General features: G+C 38.7%; 1 protein-coding gene across 2 annotated transcripts in view; it reads right to left on the bottom strand.

Annotated features, from left to right (window-relative positions):
- The window catches only part of kiaa0586 (KIAA0586 ortholog), a 514,968-nt gene that overhangs the window by 213,332 nt on the left and 289,006 nt on the right, over positions 1–12,630 (bottom strand). The window lies entirely within an intron of this gene.

Here is a 12,630-nt window from a genome sequence, read left to right as displayed (position 1 = left end):
GACACTGATGCAGATTTTAAGCCCTTTGTGTTGACTGAGCCTCATCTGATAACTCAATCTGGGTTAAATGACCTGGTCAAAGACTTAGGTTTGGTTTGTCAAAGGCAAAAGCAGAATTACTGGGTTCAAGGCTGCAAGGATGGAATCTGCTGTCACCAGGAACAAAAATTTCCATGAAAGGTTTCGATATCTGAGATGGATGTTTCCCAGAATAACTGATGCCACCATTAAGGAAAGCATTTTGTTGGTCCACAATTCAAACAGGTCATCAATGACAGACAATTCAAAGAACTTCTGGTGTAGCTGGAGAAAATCGCATGGAAGGCATTCAAGGATACTACTGAAATATTTTCTTGGCAACTACAGAGCACCAAACTACATGCAGCTGGTTGACAACATGCTTCAAGCACATAAAACCATGAAGAGCAACATGTCACTAAAGATTAATTTACTGCATTCCCATTTAGACTTCTCCCTGCAAATCTTGGCACTGTCAGTAAAGCGTAGGGTGAAAGGAAAGGTTTTACCAGGGCATTGCAGTCATGGAGAAGTGGTATCAGGACAACGGGAATCCATCAATGCTGGCTGATTAGTGTCGGGCACTTAAATGAGAAGCCCCAGGCACCGAATACAAACGAAAATCATCAAATGAGACATTTTTAGCTTAGTTGAACTATTGCAAAGTGTCAGCACCGTTATGCAATTAAACACATTATATTCAATAAATATTAATTTCTTGCTTCTCCAGATTCTGATGTGACATAAGTAGTCTGAAATTATGTTTGTGTTCAGCTTCAAGTTGTCTATCAAAAACAAAAAAAATTCTGAGGAAGCAACACTTTCAAAAAAATTTGTTGTCTAGTGTTATCAAGGGTAGAACAAGAGAGGTAGGTCAGTGTTCAGCTCTGGCAGATACAGCAGCAATCATGAGGGTGAAACCTCATAAGGCGTCAAGTCATGATGATGTACCTGGTAGGGCACTGAAAACTTTGCCAGTTAACTGGCGAGTGTTCAAGGACATCTCGATCTCTCACTGCAGCAGTCTGAGGTACCCAACTACTTCAAAAGTGTGACGATAATAGCAGAGCCCAAGAAGAGCAGTGTAAACTGCCTCAACAACTATTGTCCAGTTATACTCACATCTACTGTGATGAAGGTCTTTGAGAAGTTGGTCAAGACCAGAATAAACTCCTGCCTAAGGAAGGACTTGGACCTGCTGCAATTTGCCTATTGGTGTAATAAGTCTACAACAGATGCAATCTCACTGGCTCTCCAGCTAGTCTTGGATTACCTGGATGATAGTAACATACCTACAGCAGGATGTTGTTTATTGGATACAGTTCAAGTTCAATACCATCATACCCTCAGTATTAATCAACACACTCCAAAACCTGGGCCTCTGTACCTCTCTCCGCAACTAGATCCTTGATTTCCTCTTTGGGAGACCACTGTCAATGCAGATCAGAAATAACATCTCCTCCTCGCTGACAATCAAGAGTGTGTGCTCAGCCCACTCCTCTACACTTCTAGACACAGCTCAAACTGCACCTATAAATCTGGCGACAATACAACTATTATTGGCAGAATAACAGATGCCGATGAGGAGATGTACAGGAATGAGATAGATCAGATGGTTGAGTGGTGTTGCAACAACAACCTTGCACTCCAAGGAACTGATTGTGGACTTCAAGAAGGGGAAATCAAGGGAATTCATACCAGCCCTCATCAAGGGATCAGCAGTGGAAGGGATGAGCAATTTCAAGATCCGGTCCCAACATATTGATACAACTACATAGAAGGCATGACAGTGGCTATATTTCATAAAGAGTTTGAGAAGACTTGGTACGTCACCAAAGACTCTTGCAAGTTACAACAGATGTACTGTGGAGAGCATTCTAAACTGCTTGTGTCACCATCTGGTATGGAGGAGCCACTGCACAGGATTAGAAGAAGCTGCAGAAACTGCAAACTTAGACAGCTCCATCATGGGTACTAGCCTCCCCATTATCAAGGATATCTTCAACAGGTGATGCTTCAATCAAAAAGGCAGCACTCATCATTAAGGACCCCCATCACCCAGGACATATCCTCTTCTCATAGCTACCATCAAGAAACTGTTACAGGAACCTGAAGACACACACTCAACATTTTAGAGTAGCTTTTTCCCCTTCATATACACTGCCTCACTATTTTTGCTCCCTTTTTGCACTACTTATTTAATGTACAGTATACAGCATATGGGTGTACATGTATATTTTTTATTGTAATTTATAGTTTTTTATGTATTGCAATGAACTATGGATGCAAAACAACATACTTCACTACAAAAGAAAATCTGCAGATGCTGGAACTCTGAGCAACACACACAAAATGCTGGAAAAACTCAACAGGCTAGGCAGCAACTATGGAAAAAAATTCAGTCGACGTTTCAGGCCAAAATCCTTCGCTACATATGCCAGTGATATTAAATCTGATTCTGATTTCTGAATCAGGCAATACTATAAAAATGGAAATGGTGAAGATGTGTGGTGCATAGCTCACTAAGGAGTGGACAACAACATCAACGTTTGTTGCAAATAGCTTATTTCAATCTCAGGCAGCTTCCAGGGAAAGTATCTATGCAATTGAGTTTGCAATGGAGATCAAAAAAATCAGTTCAATGAAATTTTTTGTCACCTAGAATTGGCATGAAAAAGAAGCAGCTAGAGAGTTTGAAAAGTGGGTGATTCAACCATGGTGGCACCAACATATTTGAACACCTTAGGAATTAGCAAGAAGCCGTGTACAGATCCTTAGGGGAACATTAGTGGTAAGAGTGTGCAGATGGGAAAGTACACTTTAACAAAAAACCATCTGTATTGATTGGACTGGAAAATCATATTCTTATAGTTAAGATATTGGGTAAAGAATAAGAAAAAATTACATGCATGCAAACCAAAGACTAGCCATTTGTCAAATTTAAGCTGAACTCCAAAACAAACTCTTAGGGAGTTTATAAAACCGCTTTGGTTTTTTGCATCTTGGTCTCAGATTAAGACTGATTATGCAGGCTTAATGTTACACTTTCAGCCAAATGAACACAGGGCTTATTTACATAAATGCAAAAGTAAAGATTTGACTGTACCCTCCAGATGTAGAAAAGCAGTTTCAGTATCAAAGTTGAAAAGTTCAAAGTAAATTTCAAAGTTCAAGGCAAATTTTATTATCTCTTGCACATATGTATCACCATATACAACCCTGAGATTGGTCTTCGTGTAGGCATGCTCTGCAAATCTATAGAACAGTAACTATAACAGGACCAATGAAAGATCAACTAGAGTGCAGAAGACAACAAACTGTGCAAATACAAATACAAATAAATAGCAATAAGTAACGAGAACATGAGATAACAAGATACAGAGTCCTTAAAGTGAGATTAATGGTTGTGGGAACATCTCAATGGATGGGTGAGTAATTAAGCCCTTTTGTTCAAGAGCCTGATAGTTGCGAGGTAGTAACTATTCTTGAACCTGGTATTGGGTGTCCTAAGGCACCTTGAAAAGAGCATGCCCTGGGTGGTGGGGATCTCTGATGCTGCTATTCTATGACAGTATTTTATGAAGATGTGCTCAGTGGTTGGGAGGGCTTCAGCCATATCCACCACTTTTTGTAGGATTTTCCGTTCAAAGGCATTGATATTTCTGTATCACAGGCTGTGATGCAGCCGGTCAATACACTCTTCGCTACAGATCTGTAGAAGTTTGTGAAAGTTTTAGATGTCATGCTGAACCTCCATGGACTCCTAGGGAAGTAGAGGTGCTGCTATGCTTTCTTCACAATTGCACTTATGTGCCTGGCCCAGGACAGATCCTCTGAAATAGAAACACCCATGAATTTAAAGTAGCTAACTCTGTCTACCTCTAATCCTTTGATGAGGACTGGCTCATGGACCTCTGGCTTCTTCTCCTGAAGTCTATAATCAGTTCTTTGGTCTTGCTGACATTGAGTGAAAGTTTATTGTTATGACACTACTCAACAAATTTTTCAGTCTCCCTCCTGTACGTTGATTCATCAGCACCTTTGATATGACCCACAACAGTGGTATCATCAGCAAACTTAAATATGGTATTGGAGCTGTGCTTAGCCACACAATCATAGGTGTAAAGCAAGTAGAGCAGAAGGCTAAGCACGCAGCCCTGTGGTGTATCTCTGCTGATGGAGATCGTAGAAGAGTTGTTGTTGCCAATCTGAACTGACTGGGGAAATCCAGGATCGAATAGCACAAGGAGGTATTGAAGCCAAGGTCTTGGAGGTTATTGATAAGTTTTGAAGGGATGATCGCATTGAGTGCTGAGCTGTAATCAATACAGAGCATCCTGATGTATGTATCTTTGCTCTCCAGATGGTTCACGATTGAATGAAGAGCTAATGAGATGGCAACTGCTGTTTCTCCAGTTGGCAAAATGGAGCAGATCAAGTCATTTCTCAGGCAGCAGCTGATACGTTTCATCACTAGCCTCTCAAAACACCTCATCATTGTGGATGTAAGTACTACTGGGCACCACACACTTTTTGGGCACTGGTATAAATGAAGCCTGCTTAAAACAGGTGGATACCACATACTGCCAAGGGGAGAGGTTAAAGATCTCAGTGAACATGCCAGCCAGTTGCTTAGCACAGACCTACATACATATGATACATATATGTCACCATATACAACACAAAGATTCATTTTCTTGCGGGCATATACAGTAAATCCAATGAAACGCAATAGAATAAATAAATGAAAGACCACGTCCAAGAAGGTGGACAAACAACCAAAGTGCAAAAGACTACAAACTATGCAAATACCAAAGAAAAATAATAATAATATCAAATAAATATCAAGAACATGAGATAAAGAGTCCTTGAAAGCAAGCTCATGATTTGTGGGAACAGTTCAATGATCGGGCAAGTGAAGTTGAACCCACTGGTTCAAGAGTCTAATGGTTGAAGGGTAAAAACTGTTCCTGAACCTGGTGGTGCGGGTCCTGATGCTCCTGAATCTTCTTGCGAATGCAGCAGCAAAAAGACTGCATGGCCTGGATGGTGGGGGTTGTTGATGATGGATGCTGCGTTCCTATGAAAGCACTCTATGTAGATGTGTTCAATGGTGTAAAGGGCCTGTACAAGTACACTCCTCAGAGTCCAATGCACCAGAGAAAAATGCCCCAGCTGAGCGATCTCCTTCAAACTCAAGCCCTCATCAGTATTATGCCAGATATCAGGAAATAAAAATATGAAGAATGGTATATCAATTCTAGCTGTTTTCATTAGAAGATTTTATGGGTTTTGTTTAATGGAAATCTTTAAATTTATGAAGTGACAGGATAGGGTAGATATAAACAGATTGCTTTAGGGCTTGAGAGATATAAACCAGATATGAGCTATAAAGGTAAATGAAAAAAAAAATAATGAAATGCATAGAAAAGATCATTGTATGGCTCTGGAATGCATTATTTAAGTTAATGAATAATCATGTCTGCATTAAGAATAAATTAAATAAACTGTTATAGCAGAGGTGGATTAAGGTATTGAAAACACTGAATGCAGGAGATCAGAGCTGCTGTTTGGATGAAGAATAAATGTAAATACTGAGTGACTGAACCAAATTACCTGATTTTATATTACAATTTCTTTTCAATTCTTTGACCTATTCTCTCTATTCCCGAATGTTATTAACTTGGAAAACCTTAATAATTTTTGCTTTTATTCTTCTGTACTCTAGCAAACAGAATTGTAATCCTCTTAAACTAACCTCATAAGAAAAAGGGGCAAATGTAAAATGTAGAAAACTGTTTTGAGTAGTTAACATAGAAAAATCTACCACTAGGATCGTGGAAGGTCAGCATAATGAAGATGAAATTAGCAGTTTAATTCAACCATCATCACTGGAGAAAAAAAACACACTGCTGAGCCCAGCCTAGCATTTCAAAGGCATGACAACTTCCTGGGTCAGCCTAACAAATACATTTTTTTCTTCAGAGGTTTGATAAGATGAAAAATGACATATAAGGTGGTTATTTACTAGCTTTGGTTAAATCAAGAGGTTCTCCCAGATCTTTAACCTCAAGAGGAACAAAGGCAGCAGGCACAAGGCAACATTGTCAACTAACATTTAAACTCAAAGTCTTGACATCACCATCATTTTGACTTGGAAATATACTTTCATTCCTCTATCACTGCTGGATCTAAATCCTGGAACATCCTACTAAACAGTACTATAGGCATACTTTCACCAGGTCTTTTGAAATTCAAGGGCAATTAAAAATGGACAATAAATGCTGTCCCATCCTGTAAATGAATAAAAATAAGTTTACTGAGACTGTTTTCTGTAGTTAATTTTATATCCATGTTGTTATTGTCCCCAATTCAATAAGCTTAATTTTGCTTTGGTATAAGGGCTTCTGAAAGGCCAAGTATATAAAAGCAACTGTACTACCTTCATCAACTGTTTGTTAATCATTCAAGTTAGTCAAACACAATTTGACTTTAACAAATACAAGCTGAATATTAATACTTAGCATACACTTTTCCAAATGTCAGCTAATATTGTTTCAATTAATGCCTCTAAACACTAGCCAACCACTGCTGGGCTAAGTGATTTCTAATTTCCGGTTTTATCCCTCTGTTCAGTTTCAAGCAAGGGTTGACACAGAGTTTCAATTCAAAACATCGACAATTCCTTTTGTCTCACATATGCTTGACCCTCTGAGTCCTCCAGCAGACTGCTTGTTAAACGATCATACATTGGCAATTACTGTTCATTTCTAATTGCCTCTGAAATAAAGGGGCAGATAAACATCAACCATAAAGGTCTGCAGTTACATTTAGGCTTGGGTAAGGATGGTACATTTTCTTTCCTGAAGGACATTTGTTAACCAGATTAGTTTTTAAGACAATCAGACATTTCAAAGCTCCTATTATCAAAATTAGCTTTATGTTGCATTTTCAGATTTTTATTTGTTTGTCTTTAAATGCCTCAGCTGTTGTGGAGAGATTCAAACACATTTATTCTCAGCCAATGCTCCTGATCTCAGGTGTCTAGTCCAGTAACTTAACCACATTCATACTGCCCCTTCCCCAATGGATCTGCTAACTTCCCTAAATGGGTATTGTCCTTGCTAAAGAGAGGTCTTTATCATTAAATTGTGACCAAAATGTAACCACTGTTATATTTCATTTTGCCCTATCACTCCAGGTTTTTCCACTCATTCACTTTTAATAATTATAAATTTGCCAAACTGTTCTTAATCACCTGATAAACCAATTATTTTGCATTGTATGTACATGACTTCTAATGCTTACAAATTTTGTTGAAGTAAATTGATTGGAAGGTAATATCAATTGCATGATGTAAAGCAGTCAATATTGAGTTTACGCTTACATCAAAGCCAGACCAAAAGCCCTCAACTAAGGCCACACTTCATTACATCTGTCAAGAAGTGAATTTACATAATTGGGGTGTAAAGACTTGTAAGGTTTTTTCTTTGTGATAGTATTGCTAATTAATTTATAATCACATGTTTCGACATTTTCTACTCCTTTATGATAATTAGTTGCTCCTAAACCAACCTGATAGGAATAGATCATATTCCATCTTGGTCATTTTGCAGCTTTATATGTAGGCAAAGCATTACAATTAACTTCTAAATAAAGACCAATACAAAATAAAAAATGAAATATTTCACCTTGCCAAGACATGTCTGCCTCAAAGCTGTCAACACCACTAACCACAGAAGTATCAACAGTGATACCGTGGCAACTACAAACTAATGACTTCTTGACATTGCAGATATAATTACAGACTGGCAATGGATTTTAATTAGTTAAACTTTCAGCCTCATGTTTAGTGTAGTCTGAACCTCTACAGGCAGCTGAACATTTGCAAAGTCTGTATTGGTCACTGCACTATTTTGGGGTCCTTTTTACTTAAGAGTTAAACAGCAAATATTATAAAGATTCTTTTTGCTTATACGATAAATGAGGTATTTTAAACCTGCAGTACACTGTATAAGTGTACCTGAGTTATGCCACATTTGGAGTATAGCATGCACTTGTGATCGCCATATCACAGCAAGGATGTGGAAGCTTTGGAGAAGGTGCAGAAGAGGCTTATGAGGATATCCTCTGGATTAGAGAGTATTAGCAATAAGGAGAGGCTGGATTGTTCACTCTGGAGGCTGAGGGGTGACTTAATAGAATGATGAGTGCCATAAATAGGATACTTAGTAAGAATCTTTTTACACCAAATGGAAATGTAAAATAGTAGAGTACGTGTACACAAGTATAGTAAAAATTCCAGTTACAGAATCGTCAAGAACCATATATCCGAGGTCCTGTCTTGCAAAAATCTAAGTGCAGTTTGAGTTATTTTGTAAATCAAATTGAATTCAATAAAAATGAATATTAATCCAATTCATTCTGAGAAATTGCCTTAAACATAGAAATATAAAACATAAAACTCTATAGCACAGGAACAGGAACTCTTCAGCCCACAATGTTCAGCCAAACCAGCTAAAAAGTAAATCAAAAACTCCCAAATACTAATCCCTGCTACCTACGCAATGTTCATATCCTTCCATCTTCCTCACATTCATGTGCCTAACTAAATACCTCTTAAAAGCCTCAATCACATTTGCCTCTACCATCATAGCAGGCAGTGCATTCCTGGCATCCGCCACTCTCTGAATAAAAAAAAACTTACCCTTCACATCCCTTTCACCTTCAATGCATGCCCTCTAGTATTAGACATTTCTACCCTGGGAGAAAGATACTCCCTGTCTACTCCATCTAAACCGTTCATAATCTTATAAACCTCTATCAGATCTCTCCTCAGCCTCGCTGCTGCAAAGAAAACAACCCAAACTTGTTCAGCCTCTCATGATAGCACATGCCCTCTAAAGCAACAGCATCCTGGTAAACCTCTTCTGCGCCCTCTCCAAAGCTTCAACATCCTTCATATAGTGGGCGGACTAGAACTGTATGCAATACTGCAGATGTGGTCTAACCAGAGTTTTATAAAGTTGCAACATAATCTCTGGACTTTAGAACTCAATGCCTCGACTAGTAAAAGCAAGTATTTCACAAGACTTCTTAACCACCCTATTGACCTGTGTAGCCACTTTCATGTAGCTATAAATTTAGATGCCAAAATCTCTCTCCTCAACAACATTGTTCAAGGTCTTGCCCTTAACAATGCACTGTCTCCTTGCATTTGCCCTACCATGGTGCAGCACCTCATATTTATTTGGGTTAAACTCCATCTGCCATTTCTCTGCCCATATCTGTAAATGATCTATATTACACTGTATTCTTTGCCAGTCTTCCACAATAACCACAACACCATCAATCTTACTATTATCCGCAAACTTACTAACACACCTACATTTTTAACCAGGTCATTTATATACATCACAAAGAGCAAATGTCCCAGTACAGATCCCTGTGGAACACCACTAATTACAGACCTTCAGCTTGAATGAGTCCCTTCAACCACTACCCTGTGTCTTACACTGGCAAGCCAGTTCTGAATCCACACAGACAATTCAACACTGACCCCATGCATCTTAATCTTCTGGATTAGCCTCCCCTGAGGGACTTTGTCAAACACCTTACTAAAATCCATGTAGACAACATCCACTGCCCTGCCTTCATCAATTTCTCTCAATACCTTATTACAAAACTCAATCAAGTTGGTAATACACGACCTGCCACATAAAAAGCCATGCTGGCACTCCCTAGCTAGGCCATGGGTTTTCAAATGCTCATAAATTGTAACCCTAAGAATTTTCTCCAGTCCTTACAACTGATGTGAGGCTCACTGGTCTATAGTTCCCAGATTTTCCCCTGTTCCCTTCTAAAATAGAGTACAATATTTGCCACTCACCAGTCCTCCAGGACCTTGCTTGTGGCTGGAGAGGACACAAAGATACTGGTCAAGGGCCCAGCAATCTTGTCTCTGTTCTCCTTCAATAACCTCAGGTAAATCCCATCAGGCCCTGGAGACTTATCCACCTTAATACTCATGGAGGTCTAACACTTCCTCCTCCTTGAACTCTAAACATTCCAGCATATTTATACACTCAACACTAATCTCCAGGTCCTTCCTTTCCTTTTCCTTTGTAAATATTGAAGCAAAGTACTCATTAAGTACCTCATTCATGCTCTTCACATCCAAGCAAATATTCCCCTCTTTATGCTTGAGTGGTCCCAACCTCTCCCTCATTGTTCCCTTTCTCCTGATGTATACATCAAATGCCTTGGGATCTCTTTCATCCTTCTTGCCAAGGACTTTTCATGGCCCCTCCTGGCTTTCTTAATTCCCTTCTTTAATTCTTTTCTGTCTTCTTTATAATCCTCGTGTGCTCCATTTGATCCAAACTTCTGAAGCTTTAGATACTTTTCTTTTCTTCTTGCCTAAATTCATCACCTCTCTGGACATCCAAAGTTCTCTTATCTTTCCATCCTTGTCCTAACAGGATATATCTTTCCAGTATTCTGTGCAGTTGATATCCCCCTGCACATGTCTGATGTGGACTTGCCAGAAAAAAAGGTGCTCCCAATGAACTCTTCTTAGTTCCTACCTAATGCCCTCATAATTTGCCCTACTCCAATTTAAAACTCTCCTGCAAGGACCATACCTATCCTTATCTGCCACTATCCTGAAAGCTATGGAGCTGTGGTAACTGTTCACTAACTGCTCACTCACTGAAAGGTTGGTCACCTGGCCAGGCTCATTACCCCACAGTAGGTGCAGTACAGCCCCTTCTCTCGTTGGACCATCTACATATTGACTTAATAAACACTCCTGGATACACTCAACAAATTCTGCCCTATCTAAACTCCTTGCAATAGGAAGGCCCCAGTTTATATTAAGGAAATTGAAATCCTAAGAAACTAAAATGTGCTGATTTTCCGAAGTTTCTACTGTTGACTATTACTGTTGCTAACTAAAAAATGAAAAAACACTTACCTGCAGGAGAATCCTTCAGTACAAACGTTTTAAAATGCAAACATTTCTTACTCAAATTCCTGCCATTAGTACTTAATTTGATACTTTAACACATCTTTGCTTTTATTTTTTTAATTTAAAACTTCAATTGCTTCTAATACCCTTCATGAATTTCATGTGTACACACAGGGAGCCTCTGTATTAATGCTTAAGACTAAAGTTCAATGGCTCTTCAATGAAGCTCAGCAGCAGGGTAGCTGAATGACCTTCAATGGCACAGCATTATCTGGAACCAGTAACACTGTACCAGTGCATTTAATGAGGGCAATGCCTCAACAGGGTTTTCTCAAATATTCTGCAGTTTATCTTATTTTTCTAAAGAAGATAAATGGTGTGCCAAAATGCCACATGGGTTGTTTTCCACAACTCAAAACTACTCTTGAATTGTGCTACCATCGGGATTAGCGAGAATGTTTGATTGCATTTCAGCAGAAGTTCAAGAGAGCTGGAAGCATCTGAACTACACAATCTAACAGACCAAATGATTATCAAACATGCCAGTGTTTACCCACATTTGAAAAAGTAACTTTAGCTGAAAATTTACATGAAAAGGGAATTCTAAATCTGTGGCTGCTTTAGATCTTCAATGCAAAGTTGTTACAATAAAATAATTTCGGTAAAGTGTTTAAAATTCTACATTGAAACATAATATTAACACTCAAAGTAGTAAACATCAATAAATCACCTTGTCATCAGATGCCTGCAGTCACTGACCAATAGAAATACATTTTTAAATCTCTTCCTCTCTTCAGTGCTGCTTTCAATTAATTCCTGCATCCCCTTTTAACTTACTTAGTCCTATTCAGTACATTCTGTCCCAGACATAAAATTTATGTTGATCTAATTAATTTACAATTTCCTTTTCCAGATCCCTGTCCCCACCTTGTTGTTCTTCTTCTAATTACACTGGACAGCAAATATTTTCAGACCACTTGAAGATGAACACCAAATATAATTTCAGACTACTTGCATCACGTAGGAATTTGGAGAAATAAGAAATTAACTATTTTTGAATATAATACGTTTAATTGCACAATGTTACTGGTGCTTTGTAATAGTTTAACAAAGTTAAAATATTTTGTTGACGATTTTCATTTGTACTCAGTGTCTAAGGTTTCTTGCTTAAGTGTCTAACAATAATCAGCCAGTATTGATGGATTCCAGCTACCCTGACGCCAATTCTCTATGACCATAATGTTCTGGCAAAACTTTTCACCATGCTCGTCACCGACAGTGCCAAGGTCTGCAGAGAAGAAGTCTCAATGGGAATGCATTAATTAATCTTTATTGACATGTTGCACTTCATGGTTTTGTATGCTTGAAGCATGTTGTCAACCAGCTGCACGTAGCTTGGTGCTCTGTAGTTGCAAAGAAATTCTTCTACATCATCCTTGAATGCCTTTCCCCAGTTCCACCAGAAGTCCTTTGAATTGCCTGACATTGATGACCTGTTTGATATGTGGACCAACAAAATGTCTTCTTTAATCTTGGCATCAGTTATTCTGGGAAACATCTGTCTCAAATATTGGAATCCTTCACAGAAATGTTTGTGCCTGGTGACAGAAGATTCCATCCTTGCAGTCTTGACCCCAGTAATA

Source organism: Hemitrygon akajei, chromosome 3 (genome assembly GCF_048418815.1).
Source record: "Hemitrygon akajei chromosome 3, sHemAka1.3, whole genome shotgun sequence".
Taxonomy (NCBI): domain Eukaryota; kingdom Metazoa; phylum Chordata; class Chondrichthyes; order Myliobatiformes; family Dasyatidae; genus Hemitrygon; species Hemitrygon akajei.
The sequence above is the reverse complement of the archived record's forward strand: the minus strand, read 5'-3'. Positions and strand labels throughout refer to the sequence as shown.